The sequence below is a fragment of the Arachis hypogaea genome, chromosome 6, assembly GCF_003086295.3.
Source record: "Arachis hypogaea cultivar Tifrunner chromosome 6, arahy.Tifrunner.gnm2.J5K5, whole genome shotgun sequence".
Classification (NCBI taxonomy): domain Eukaryota; kingdom Viridiplantae; phylum Streptophyta; class Magnoliopsida; order Fabales; family Fabaceae; genus Arachis; species Arachis hypogaea.
Genome location: NC_092041.1, coordinates 77,556,693 through 77,570,584, shown reverse-complemented (window position 1 = coordinate 77,570,584; position 13,892 = coordinate 77,556,693). Strand labels below are relative to the sequence as shown.

Genomic DNA, 13,892 nt, shown 5'->3' with positions numbered 1-13,892 from the left:
CTCCAAAAGTTGAGAAAGATGTTAGGCATAGCTGCACAGGTAGCTCTAGTAGAGCTAGTTCGCATGGTGGTTGAGTTAAGAATGCATACCGTGATAGAGGTGAGAAGGTTCCCATTGATACAATTGTGGGTCTTATTCTTTGATGATCTGGAAGTTCTTTGATTTCTCTTCCTCTAAATCTTCTGGGAGCTCTTTGTTAACAAAACAATTCAACTGAATCAGTCAAATATTATAAACGTTTTATTCTTGCTTGATACAATCAAAGCCATACATGGTTGAAAAGGCTATATACCCTTTATCTTTAAATTTCACCTACAAGTACCAAGCAGTGAAAATTAAAATTTTTTCACTTTCACTCTACCCCCAACTTACTTTTTCTGTTGTCACTCAACAGCTTTGTCACTTATGTCCAAGTACACAAAACTATAGCTTTTTTTATTTATTTCTTTCTTTTAAAAAAAAAATCTTTTTGAAATATGATTCAGTAAAAAGTTTTACCCAAAACTTAATCTAACAGCAAAAGTTTCAAACTTTAATATATCCACTTTAGTTGGTCATATAAGACAATAAATTTGATTAGATGAAGCTACAAACAAGTTTACACTACTCTTAATGTATTAAAATTAATTAACTTTAAAAAAAGAAAAATAATAAATAAAAAAAATTCAATAAGTATAAAGAATTACACTGTTATAGAACCTTGTAAGAGCAAGATTATGATATGCACTAGAAGCAATAGCAATAATTTTAAGTGTGTCTGTTTCTCCTCTATTAGGATAATCTATTAGGGTAATAAAGTGAAAAAAAATGAAAAACAAATTTTATGAAATAAAGCGAAAAAATAAAAAACAAACCTCATGCAACATTTTGCAAAAATCAGAGTATCGTATGTTGAGAGTAACAATTTTGTTACTAACCAGTTTTTGAAGAGATGGTGATTTTCAGACAATTAGTCTTCACAATGGGAGGAGGCAAAACAAGTAAGAAAAGCTTCAAGTTTTAGTTACAGCGACACCTATGGTTCTTCACAATGGGAGGAGGAGGAAGCAGAAGAGTCAATTGGGAGTTTTATTTTGAGGTGGTTAACCCCTTTCTCATGTCACACTATGTCGTTTTTAAATAATTTAGACGCCAAGAGTTAAACGACGTTATTTTGATAGTGACAGATGTCAATCAAAATTGTCAGATTAGCTCTTCGATAACAAAAAACGACAAAAAAATTAAATTGAGGTGCGGGTCAAAATTTTAGAGTACAATTAAAATCAATTAAAATTTTAAAAATTAAATTAAGTCAAAAGTCAAATTTCATGAACCATTTTAAGTATTAACTCAAATATTAAGTAACATAAAAGAGAAAAGAATGTATTGGGACTAACACCTACTTAATAGAATCACGAAAACAAAAAAGTTTAAAAGAAAAAAAATATTCATTAGGTATAATCCCAAACCCGAATCATTAGTACGAAATGGATACTATTTAAATTTTTTTATCATAAAAAGTTTTTAGTTATTACAAAAATAAAAAAATATCCTTCTCTTTTTTATTTATTAAATATATTTTTTTGAAATTAAAATTACATATATTTTAGCCTATTTTATTAAAATATTGATTCATAATCATTATAATTACATATAAATTAATGAAAATATATTAGTTAATTCAAATAATAATAATAATATAAATATATTTATTATTGTAATAATTTTTTTAATTTTAATATTTTATTATATAATATAAAAAATTTGAATTTTTTATAAAAAAATAAATATATTATTATTTTTTGAATCAATGAAATAATTATCTCTAATAGATATATGATTATTGATTGGATGTTAATTATTGGAGTAAAGTGTATATTATTTTAATCTTAAAAAAAACAGTATATATTTTATAAATAGAAAAGGGAGGAGATGTTATTTTTTTTAATAGTTAAAATAATAAAATAAACAATAACTTAAAAAAATAAATTGACTATATCAAATTTATAAATGCCAATATTATTTCCCTCATTATTTTTAGTTAAAACTTACAATCAAACGGCTGTTATATATTGCTAGAGTCTTGTATTTATATACATGAGTCATGAGGGGAAACAATTAAATGGCAAATACGACAAAGTAGGATCCTTCTATGGACAGGAAAATGGAGTTGGAATCTCATCGAGGTGCCTGAACTGACACACCAAATTGATAAAAAGAAATCATTTCTGGAATAATGAAATTGAATTAAGCAGCGGTATCAACTTAGTCGCAAATTAATTTTAAAATAATTACTCAAATCAATCTCTAAAGATTTTAAAAATAAATATTTTAATTTTTTAAAAAATTTAATGTATAAAAATATCTTTAAGGTTTTACTCTAATAAATAAATTAGTCTCCAATTTATTTTTTAATCGAATAATTACTCATATATCATATCAATTTCTAAAAATTTTAAATATAAATATTTTAGTCTCCTAAAAAAATTAATATATAAATCAATCTTAACGTTTTTTTTCATCAGACAAATAATTATAACGGTCTTACATCCAAAGAAAGTTAAATAAAATTATTATTATTATTATTATTATTATTATTATTATTAATTATATAATAATATTGTGCCATAATTTTTTGAACAAAAATAATAATAAATTTATTTATTAAATTTTTATGTATGTATATATATAATATATATAGTTACTCAATAATAATAATAATAATAATAATAATAATAATAATAATAATAATAATAATAATAATTATATATTCAATAAAATTATTAGAGATTATTATACAAAAAATTTAAAATTATTGATGCACATGTTTGCCCATTCTTATGAGGATGACTCGCGACTAATACTCTTGGTTATTTTTTATTGGGGTTGAACTAGTAACAACCATATCAAAATTTGATTAAGAGAATTATTTGTTGGTATAGGACTATACTATGATATGATTTGATTTTCTATTAATGAAATTCTAGACCAACAATAGTTTTCCTATCAATAAGCTTTAAATCAATACTCCAAAACCAGTTGGTTTAGGGTATTAGATGTTGAAGCACTCCTTAGGATTTACTTTCTCAAGCCTCTTTCTTTGACACAAATCCACCACAAACATTTAACTAGGATAATAATTTTTTGAATTTTTGTTTTTTTCTTTTTCTTCCTAATAATTGATACTTAGAGCCTTGAACCTTGTTCTTTGTTTTTTTTCTTTTTGTTTTCTTTTGTTCCTACTTTTTAGATCAATAAATTTTTGAGAGTTTCTATAATATTTTTGTAAATTTTATTTTCTGTCTATGAGCTCCTATGCAAATTTTTACAACACATGAAGCCTCATTACATAATTACACAATTAAAACTTCCACTTCTGTTAATCTTTTGCTTGCCCCAAAATTTATAAAATTCTTTAATATTTTCTTTTAAAAGAATAATTTATTTGTTGTATTTTTGAGTATATTAGGTGCAAACAATTTTAAGAGTAAAGTGCAATGAGAAGCAATGAATCATGTTTATTAGGCTAGAAAAAAAATTAAATAGAACAGAGGTATAACCTGAACATTCAATCAAAATAACAAAACAAAAGCCAATCATGATTGCAATTAAATGTACTAGGAGCAAATAAGAAAAAAAGAAATATTACCACCTTGTAGTTTATCTTTATTGTTGTTGTCATTTTTCTCTTATTCTCTCCCTCCAACACCAAACCTAGAATGAGTGGTTGTCCTCAAGCAATAAGTAAGAACAGAGGTGCCGAGATTGTGAGTTAATCATGAATGTCTAGAAGGAAAAAAAATATATATAAGTAATGCATGAATTTAAGCAAGCGAATTTAATGATAACAATGAAGGCCACAGAAACAAAGACATGGTGATTACACTAATAAGTGGTGTTGCATGATATATTGCATGAAAGATAAGTGGCAACACCAAATTTAGTGAGACACTTTCATTTGGAATTGATGCAAGTACCCAATACAGATTTCAAATTCAATTTGTTGCAAGGTAACACCAAACTTATTTTATGCAATCTCATGTCAATTTATTGGAGAAAAAATTAGGTAAAGAAAGAAACTATTCTGTGTTAATAACATAATCACCAAGAGATAGAGATGTCACGAATAGGGGCTTCTTGGTGAGGCATTAACACAAACAGTTAAATAGCAATAGAAAATAAAGAACAAAAACAATTAAATGAACAAAAGAAAAAATGTCTAATCTAAATAATCAATCAATTGATAGTTTTTAATCACAATTAATCCCCGACAACGGCGCCGAAAAGTTGATACAGAAAATTTTTTTTCCGCAATAACTACCGGCAAGTATACCGGATCGTATCAAGTAATAAAACTCACAAGAGTGAAGTCGATTCCACGAGAATTAAAGGATTAAGCAATCAATAGTTAATTGATTATTCTAGCTAGACAATCATAAGGAGATGATGAGTAAATAGAAAATCTAAATGACTTGAAAGTAAAAAAAAAATAATAATAAAGTGCAGGAAAGTAAATGACATAAATGTAAAAAGTAAGGATGTAAAGTACTAGAAAGTTAAATTGCAAGGAATGTAAAATACGGAAAATGTAAAATACTAAAAATTAAAGATAGAAAACATTAAGGATTGGAAATGTTGATTTCTCTTAAATCAACAAACCTCTTCTTCCTCATGTTCATGCATTGTTTAGATCTTTGACGGATCATAAGTAGTTAAGCTCCAAGGTCATGGTTACTCAACTTTTCTAGTCAATGATCAAATGCCAATTCCTTGATCGAATGGTCATGAAAAGAGATGAAGCTTAATTTCCAATCCAAAGCCACACAATTTATAAGACTCCAATTTCAAAGTGATTATATGTCACATATCAACTTTGAATCAAAATCAAACTCATTGTGAGAAGAAAGCTTCAAACTGAATTACTATGACTCTTAGACCAAGGTTATCATAGAATTCTAATAGATCCAATTTCTCTTCTGATGGAATTGAATCTTTGAAGAACAAAAGCTCTATCTTAAATAAACAAAACACAATTTCTAATCTCATACCACAACTCCTAAGACCCCAATATTAGAAAGGTTACATGTCACAATACCAACTCTAAATCAAGATCAAATTCATTAGGAGAAGAGAGTTCAAACTGAATTACTATGACTTCTAAGTCAAGATTATCATAAAATTTTAATAGATCTAATTGGATCTCTAAAGAAGAGAACTCTCTTCTATGTATGAAGATAGAATCAAGAAGAGAAGAAAATAAACATAAATTCAATTAAAATGCAACAGAGCTCCATTCCTAAATAAGGATTAGAGACTCATTATATTTACAAGAGTGATATGGAAGAAATAGAAGAGAAGAGAAGTGTGGAAGGGAGGGGTTCGAAGACCCACTCCCAGTGGTGTGTGCCCAAGATGGGGTGTGTGTGTGTGTGTGTATGCGTGTATATGGGTCTTCTTCCGTATGGATCTCCTTGTGATGAAACTAAAGCCTATATATAGGCTATCTTAAATTACAAATTCAAAAGAAATTGAAAACAAATTACAATTACATAAAAATTAAATATTCTAGATGATTCTTATAATCTTGATTAGTTGACAATTGTGGGTTTGCTTACTTGAATGTTGAGTTGGATTTGGAGTGAATTTAATTGAACCAAAATGAAGCTCCATGAGGCATTTGGCATGTATGTGCGCTGGTTTGGGTGCTGGTTTATCGAGCACCTTTATATTGGGCGCTGATTTCACTTGTCACGCATACGCGTGACCTTCGTCGCAGGCGCTGAGTAAACAAGCGCCCATCTCAGCACCAGTTTGAGCGCCAGGAAGTCACTTTCAGGGACAAAAATCTTCATCCTCATGCGTACCTGTCGCCCACGCATACGCGTGGCCTTTGTTGTGGACTTTGAGTAAATGAGCGCTAAAGTCAGCATCAGGTCTCACTTCCAGGGACACAAATCTTCATCCTCACGCGTATGCGTCGTCCACGTATACGCGTGACCCTCAATTTTTCTATATAAAGTATCTAAGGCGCGGAGTTACTGAGCGCCCAACTCAGCATCATTCTCAGCGCTAGAGGTGCTCTTACTGGAAACTAGGTTACCCAGCACCACCTCCAGCGCCAAGTTGCTCCCAGGGTAACTCCCATTTTCATTCCAACTCCAAGTGCTCTGCATGCCTTTTCTTATTTTCCTATCAAGCATTCAAACATAGTGCATCAAAGTAATATACAAGATGGTTTAATATACTAAGTGTAATAATAATGTTTATAATCACAACTTCACTTAGTATTATCTATTGCATCATATTCACCTTGTATATTATGAAATAGCTACAATTTCAACTTATACTTGAAAATTTATTACATGCAGAAATATTTCAAGCAATCACTTATTTATTGACTAAATTTGTAAGATACGTAACTAAAAACTATAGAAATAACAAAACCACCAATGATGCACATGCATCAGAGTGCATTTTGGTAATTCAAAATGCATAATTGCAATATAATACCCTATTTAAATTCAAATATTAGATCTGTTACCTATGAAACTCAAATATGTATATTTACTAGAATACTCATATCCAGATTTTTTATTGGAATATTTTAGATTTGTCCTTAAGAAAGAGTTACAATTGAGATATGTTGTATTTATTTTGAGATATCATGTAATCCACTATTGATTTGCAACTAAATAATACTATGACGGAAAGAACGTAAGTGATATTACTTTGAATGATTAGTGACAAAGACCTCCTTTAAAAAATAGAATCCAAATTCTTTTTACTTCTATAGCTCTCATATTTTTGTATAGATGGAGGAATATTTTCTATGGAAGAAACAAATGCAAAATCTGATGAGCATGTCAGATTAAGAAAGCAAGAGGTTAAAAATTATCAATTTATATGAATTAATTTATGAATATATAAAAAACTTGTATTGATTCAAAAAGGTTACCTTTAGTTTATTTTTGTAGCAATTTTCTTTTTTTCCACTTCTTATCTCCCATCTTCTTTTACGTGTATTCTTAGTGCTTTTCAAATCCATGAAGTGTCAATGAAGGCAAGTTAATCTAGTTTTATTTTTTGTTCTTATTAATTTGCTATTACATAATTAGATCAAATTTGAGGAAGTCCTACAATTAATTACATATTCAAGATGCTCATAAAATACATGCAACAGTTCTGCAAAAGTCAACAAAATATTAATAGTAGAACTCAAAACTATTCAAAGAGAACTTAAAACTAAATACATCATCTAACTTCTGAAGCCATTAAAGTGCTGCCTCAATACATATTACTTAATATTAATATAACATACGAAAAAAATATTGCTACAAATTTTAAAGTATTAAGTAATTAAAGATAGACTTAGCAACCTTTTCTTTCAAATATTTCTTATTGAAAAGTTACTGTATCACTACTAGAAAACTAGTTATTACAGACGGATATTTCCGAGGGATTTTATCCCATGGAAATACAGACAGAATTTTAGAGGAATTTTTTGTCAAAAAATAAAAAAAATGAATTAACATAAATTACAGACAGAAAAAAAATTCGTCGATAATTCTGTCAAAAAAATTAATTTTTTTCGTGAAAAATAGTTACAGACAAATTTTCCGTCTGTAATTAAATGGACAAAAACGGTACGTTTTGTTAAATTATTACAGACGGAAAAATCTATCTGTAATTTAAAAATTTCCGTAGGTAATATTGACTTAAACCTAAACGCTACTTCTATACCCTCGAGCTCCACAGTTACACTCCAAACGAGTTTCACAAGCAGCTTCAGACTCCATTCACACTCCAAATCTTGCTCCTTAGCGCCACATTCTTCCATCACCGCTGTTCCATAACCACAGTCATCCACTGCATTCTTCCATCATAAACACCTTTGGGACTTCCATCACACTCGTCGTTGTCAATCATCACTCTCGGTAAACCTAATTCTACTTTTATGAGTATAAATTTTAATCCTCCTTCAGTGACTTTTTCTTCTCTTCAAACCCAAACATCGATGGTGACTATATTTTCTTCCAGTTAGTTTAATTGCTGCTTGATTTCATTTTCGATTTGGGATTAAGCTAGGATTTGCTTTTAATTTTGTGATTTATTTGGTTGCTGTGATGAATTTTTTATTTAATCAAAGCATTTCGAATGATACATGTAAGCTGTTTGATGAAAAGCCTCAGAATGGTGTTTTGGTACTAGTTCTGCTAGTGCTTGTCAATGGTTTTGTTTTAGGTTGGTTCTTGAATGTGTTAATCTTTATTTTCTTTCTTTTTTTCTTAGTGAAATCTTAGTTTAGACCGAGAGAAGAATTAAATATTGCTCATTTGGAAGAACTTTAGCCGCTTGCATTTCTAGTGTCATAGATCTGGACTAACATTCCTATTATTCCATCAATTTATTGTCTAGTCAATTTATTATATATTTTGCTGGATCTGATAAGAATTTATTATACATTGTTAAAGTAGCTGCTGTTTATGGATCATGGATGTCTTAAACATAAAAAAATTATTGATCTATTTCTGCCCTTATTATTTGATTATAATGTAAATGTTTGATGTGTTGTTGCCCTTGTTCTATGATGATTATGATGAGATATGTGCTTGATTGATGATGATGAAGTTGCTGAATTTTTGTTCTTATTATGCATATTTTAATGTTTGTCTTCATAAAAATAGTTTATTTTTCTCATTATTAAACGAAAACATTCTTCTATCTTATTTTAATAAGACAAACCAGATATATTTAGTTTTAAACAGAAACATTCTTCTATTTTATTATGTGCTTTCTAATAAGAAAACATACTTGCTCTCCTATTTGCAGGATTATATTGATCAAAATATCTTAGCTATGCAAAGTAATTTCTGAAGAATCAATTTGTTTCATCACAAAACAAATATTGCAAATTATTTCTATCTTCTTGCATCCTCCTTTTTTCATTTGATCGCTCTAGTTTTTTGTTACTTAATAGCTAAAGATTTATCACATGTTCAGTATTTAGCTTAATATACTTGATAAAGCTTTCATGTGGGTAGTCAATTATGAATGCTTGACTTGCCCTGGTCCCACAAATAAGTATTATTGCATGAAATACTCAGGATTTATATAGCATCCCTGGAATCAAAGGTTCACGGTATAATCAACTTGACCATCATTTTCCATTATAGAACAAAGCAAATTCTTGCAAAGCACAATCATATATCAAATTTTTAATTGTGAGAGAGTTGTTGAAGTTAGATGGCAGAGGAATACAAAGATATATTGAAGATTCCTTGATTTATAATGATAGATACTAATAAGAAATTATTACGAATAGTATGGGATACTTGATGTTGTATTTAAAGAGAGTAGTTTTTCCCACTTAACAGCTAATTTTTAAGGTGTGAGTTCTCACTTTCCTTAAGTACTTAATAGAAATCAAATTAATATTCTAATTTGGCCACATATATTTTGCTCAAATATGGACCTTTCATATGACTGTTTTTGTTTCTTATATCCATCCACTTTATATGTATAGAAACCTTTTTCATTATGTTGCCAAGTGTCACTTTTCTCAGATGAGAGCTTTAGATCATTCTATCTAGGATACAAATGAGGCCTTGTTGACTATGTTGCCAAGTGTCACTTTTCTTGATTTGTAACTTATCTGTCAAACCATTCCTCAAAAGGTTGACTTTACCTTGTGTATCAATTTTCATGACAATTATTCAATTATAATATGTACACTTTACTTAAGAAACCCAACTATTTGACAGCTCCTATTTCCTAATAATAACTAAGCAAAGAATTTTAATTTGGATGAATTAGACCTTAGCTCCTATTTCCTATTTACTGTGTATACTTTTTATGTGAGATATTGAAACAACCTAAATGATTGACTATTGTTGTCTGTTCTCTACTTTAAATCTGGAAACACAGTTCTAAGCCTTCCATATGCATTAGCAAGCCTTTCATTCTTTAAATGGAAAACATATATACTGTATCAACTTTAAATCTCTATGAATCTCCATCATACAATTTATTTTTCTATAGTGTATCTACCATGTATGTCCTATGAATGGTCTTGTTCTAGCAAGGGGCAAAAATTTTATAAATAAAACTCATATCCTATCTAATAATAAATAAATGATATATTAGCATAGAATACAGGACAACTATATTAAAATAAAAATACTCATCCAAAGTATGACACAAATTTTAGCATAGCTATGTGATGTGTCAGCAGCTGCAGAGGGAGAAGGGTTATGGGCACTGGAACTGAACCAAACACATTTGCACCAATTGAGTTTGTGGTGTATACAATTTAACTTAGACTACTCACTTGTGCTGTGTTTTTAGATCCTTAAAGATAGACGGTTGAATGAAATTGCCGTTCTTGGTGCCCCTGTGAAAGCCACAATCAAAGAGGTATTTTTGTAAAAAGCAAATCCTGATAGATTATTCACAAGCTTAATATTTAGTTTGCTATATTAAAATAAATTTGGTGGAAGCTGAAGTTATTAGTGAGAGATTGAATTCATTTATTTGTTCCTCTCAGAATATTTTAAATTCTGTACTACTATAACATGTTTTTAGCCTCACCTAACTATTTTTAGCCTAACATGTTTTAAATTCTCTTCAACTTTTAGCCTCACCTAACATGTTTTACAATTTAACTTAGACTACTCACTTGTGCTGTGTTTTTGGATCCTTAAAGATAGACGGTTGAATGAGACTGCCGTTCTTGGTGTCCCTGTGAAAGCCACAATCAAAGAGGTATTTTTGTAAAAAGCAAATCCTGATAGATTATTCACAATCTTAATATTTAGTTTGCTACATTAAAATAAATTTGGTGGAAGCTGAAGCTGAAGCTTAATATTTTAAATTCTGCACTACTATAACATATTTTTAGCCTTACCTAACTGTTTTTAGCCTAACATGTTTTGAATTCTCTTCAACTTTTTGCTTGGATTTCAGGTTAGTGCAATTCTTGTATTGTAAGCTTTATTGATTTTTAGGATATTGTATGATAAAAGAAATATTGGTACCTTATGAAAGCCATTAATTAAAGACTATTAACTTTATGTATAGAATTTGTTTCCAATTATCTTTCACCCTACATGTAGTAGTGCTGGTGAAGAAAGGCATGCAGAAATCAAGTGGGATGAGATTGGATTCGGTATAGTTTCAACTGACTTCATGTATGTCATGAAATGTTCAAAGGGAGAAGACTTTGGAGATGGAAGCCTCATTCCCTATGGAAACATAGAGCTCCCTCCATCTGCTGGAATCTTAAATTATGGACAGGTTAGAAATTAAAAGGACACAGTATACAACATATTCATATGCAGCTGTTTCTATAATCTTGTTATTTTAGCTACAGGTTTTCTTTCCCGTTTCTTTGTTTATTTCGATTTCTTCATAGGCTGTTCATTTTGGTTTTAAATTGGCTATTTTTTTCTATATTTTTTCAAGGGGACGGGATCAGGTTGAAACAAATGAGGCCTTGTTTGGTGTAAAAAGCACATTCAATGAGGAACTGTATACAACAAAGCTTGAAAAAGGGCCTCGGACAAGAGAATTGAAAAAAAAAAGCCTTAAGAATAGCAAGAGAAATTGAGGGTGAGAAAACCCAAGATCTGCATCTTGCGGAGGTTAGTGTTGTTTCAACTGTTAGGTTCTTTGTTCTATTTGAGTTTTTATATACTGTTTAATATTATTACATGTGAATCTTCATTACTTTTTCCTTTTGTTACTTTTCTTTTCTCCAGCTAACACCTGTTAAGCACATACTTGGGAGTGGTTGTTCCTTACTAAGACACTATTTGATTCATTTGGTAATTTTAGTTAGATAGTTGAGGCCAAATTGATATGTTTCTCTTGAAACCAATTATATACATGTCAATGGTTCAATTCCTTGATAATTCAAAGACACGAAGACAAAAAATGTTGTGTATGAATTGTTATGGAGTCTATGCCTGATGAGATAACAGCTTCCCTTATACAATGCTTGATTTATATAATGTAGTTTAATGTATTCAATTGATGGTGGAGTAATGTGTGACACTGTGACAGTTAATATTCTGACTATATATCGTTTTTAGTTACTAGGAGAACCAGGAACTGGTGGTTCATCTACGCCATTAATGGTTGGTGTTGTAAAAAAATGGCAAAAGTCTGACCCTCAGAAATCCCTGGACACATGGAGAAGACTGTCAGAGGCGAATTCGCAGTTAGAAATTCAACTGAACTTTTTGAGTAAATTAGCAAAGGAACAATGGGATGCATATAAATCTGTGATTGATAGCTGCAGCAAGCTCAGATCAGAAAAGGTATTTCTTTCAAATCATTTGTGGTTGTTTAATTAATGGAAGTAACATCAAAATTATAATTTTTACTCCTGTGGATGTAGAGTAAACTGATTGATAATGCTCACTGTTAAATAACTAAAACATTTTGGCCTTATGGTATGCCTTGCATTAGATTAAATTTCTATATTCCTGTTTATGAGTTATTTTAATGAGATAGGACATCTTTACTATTAAACTTATACAATTAAGTTGACTTTTGATGGGTTTGAAAGAGATTATATATCCAACTTTACTGTTTGCCTGGTTTTCAGTTTCAAGTGGTGTGACTGAATTTTAGATTGAACCAGAATCACAAATAAAACTTTTAGATGCTACACTGAACTTGGAAGGAGTATTGTTGGCTGGAGTTCCAGGAGCAGGAGGATTTGATGCTGTCTTTGTTGTTACTTTGGGAGATTCAAGCAGCAATGTGACAAAATATATGGAGCTCACTCAATGTTCTTGTCCTTCTGGTTAAAGAAGATCCTTGTGGCGTTTCTTTAGAAAGTGCTGACTCTAGAACAAATGAAATCACTTCAGCTGTATCTTCAATTCATATTGAATAATTTATTGTAAATATTATTTATTTTTAATACGATGAATTTGTTTATTTTTTAAAATATTGTAAATATTCGAATATAAATTAGATAAAAATTTGTATTAAATTTATATTTATTTTATATGAAAACAAGTTTATTTTGTAGTTAGAAAAAGTAAAAAAAATTCTATTTTACCTTTCAGACGGATTTACAGACGGATTTTTTATCTGTAATGATGATTTTCCAAAGTTTAAATTACAGATGCAAAATCTGTCGAAAAATCCGTCTGTAATTACAGACGGAAAATTCGTCTGAAAATCCGCCTGTAATTACAGACAGAAAATCCGTCTGAAAATCTGTCTATAATTATAGACGGAAAATCCGTCTGTAAGTTTGTCACCTTCAGAAAATGGAGGGAGAATTTACAGAGAAAAAATCCGTCGGTAACTAGTAAAAATTCGTCGGTAATTTTCCGACGGAAAAAAAATTCGTCGATAAATAATTTCCGACGGTGCTTTTACAGAGGGACAAAATCTGTCGGTAATTTTGTCGGTAACCAAAAATCTGTCTGTAATAAAGACTAAATCTGTCTGTAAATCTGTCTGTATTTATCCATTTTCTAGTTGTGTATCTTCTTCAACTTAACATACTTTTTTTGTCGAACAAATTTTTTATTTGAAAAAGGAATGCCTTTTTCAGATTCTAATGTAAGGGGTTGTTATTCTACTTTTTGATTTGCATTTAAGGTTAAAAAATCCTGAAAAGGACTTAACCTCATCAACACATTCTATCTATCCACTTATTTTTTCATCTCTGAGCTCTTCCAATGCCTAATCAACAACAACAATCTGCCAATTGGTTTTATTTTTCAAAGTCAATCACATTATTTTATTTTTTTCAAGAAAGAAAAACTCAACTTGAAACAAAATATAAATAAATAAATATATGCAAAAAGAAGGAAATTTTACATCATTAAATCACATGAAAAAGTTGTAACTAACACCTAGATATTTCTTCCTAACCATCCAATAAAATATAA

General features: G+C 29.6%; 1 long non-coding RNA gene across 2 annotated transcripts; it reads left to right on the top strand.

Annotated features, from left to right (window-relative positions):
• Nucleotides 1-7,723: 7,723 nt before the first annotated feature.
• Nucleotides 7,724-12,997, top strand: LOC112696738 (uncharacterized). 2 transcript variants are annotated; one of them, XR_011862368.1, is made up of 7 exons: nt 7,724-7,913; nt 10,324-10,392; nt 10,682-10,740; nt 11,094-11,271; nt 11,440-11,618; nt 12,069-12,296; nt 12,587-12,997. It is a non-coding gene; the product is annotated as an uncharacterized lncRNA (long non-coding RNA). The 2 variants fall into 2 exon arrangements; XR_011862367.1 differs by having other exon boundaries at nt 11,091-11,271.
• Nucleotides 12,998-13,892: the final 895 nt, after the last annotated feature.